General features: G+C 50.2%; 3 non-coding genes across 3 annotated transcripts; all 3 read right to left on the bottom strand.

Annotated features, from left to right (window-relative positions):
• Nucleotides 1–206: 206 nt before the first annotated feature.
• On the bottom strand, nucleotides 207–286 carry Pmar_PMAR008154. The gene has a single exon. It is a non-coding gene; the product is annotated as a tRNA-Leu (tRNA).
• Nucleotides 287–407: 121 nt separating this feature from the next.
• Nucleotides 408–488, bottom strand: Pmar_PMAR008153. The gene has a single exon. It is a non-coding gene; the product is annotated as a tRNA-Leu (tRNA).
• A 186-nt stretch (nucleotides 489–674) lies between these two features.
• On the bottom strand, nucleotides 675–754 carry Pmar_PMAR008152. Its single transcript has one exon. It is a non-coding gene; the product is annotated as a tRNA-Leu (tRNA).
• Between the last annotated feature and the right edge of the window lie 89 nt (nucleotides 755–843).

The following is an 843-nucleotide window of genomic DNA, read 5'->3' as shown; positions in this document are numbered from 1 at the left end:
GACCACTCGGCCAAACTGTCGATGAGTGCTTCAGGATTCATAGCCGAGGTGATGCATCGCTCTGCCAAACCAGAGGACACAAAAATGGGTTGAACGGTTTCTGCGAGGTGCGATGGCGCAATATCGATCAGAAGGTTTTGATCTTGCACTACCTCGCTTCTGAAAAGGTCTGGGTTCTCAATATAACACCAGTCAGGTATATAGACTGACAGCTGTGGAGTTCGAACTCACGCCCTTTCGGACTGGCGCCTTAAGCCAGCGCCTTAGACCACTCGGCCAAACTGTCGATGAGTGCTTCAAAAATCATAGCGGAGAAGATGCGTTACACTATAGGACATGACACAAAAACGGTTTCGAACCGTTTCCGCGGAATGCGTTCTTCATCAAATCACACGAAAAGAAATTTCTAACAGCTGTGGGGTTAGAACCCACGCCCTTTCGGACTGGCGATTTAAAGCCAGCGCCTTAGACCACTCGGCCAAACTGTCGATGAGTGCTTCAAGATTCATAGCCGAGGTGACGCATCGCTCTGCCAAACCAGAGGAGACAAAAATGGGTTGAACGGTTTCTAGGAGTTGCGATGGCACAATATCGATCAAAAGGTTTTGGTCTTGCACTACCTCGCTTCTGAAAGGGTCTCGGTTCTTAATATAAGACCAGTCAGGTATATAGACTGACAGCTGTGGGGCTCGAACCCACGCCCGTTCGGACTGACGCCTAAAGCCAGCGCCTTGGACCACTCGGCCAAACTGTCGATGAGTACTTCAGGATTCATAGCCGAGGTGATGCATCGCTCTGCCAAACCAGAGGACACAAAAATGGGTTGAACGGTTCTGCGAGGTG

The sequence above is a fragment of the Perkinsus marinus genome, assembly GCF_000006405.1.
Source record: "Perkinsus marinus ATCC 50983 genomic scaffold scf_1104296955630, whole genome shotgun sequence".
NCBI classification, from domain to species: domain Eukaryota; phylum Perkinsozoa; order Perkinsida; family Perkinsidae; genus Perkinsus; species Perkinsus marinus.
Note: the sequence above shows the minus strand (reverse complement) of the source record. Positions and strands in the feature narration are given on the sequence as shown.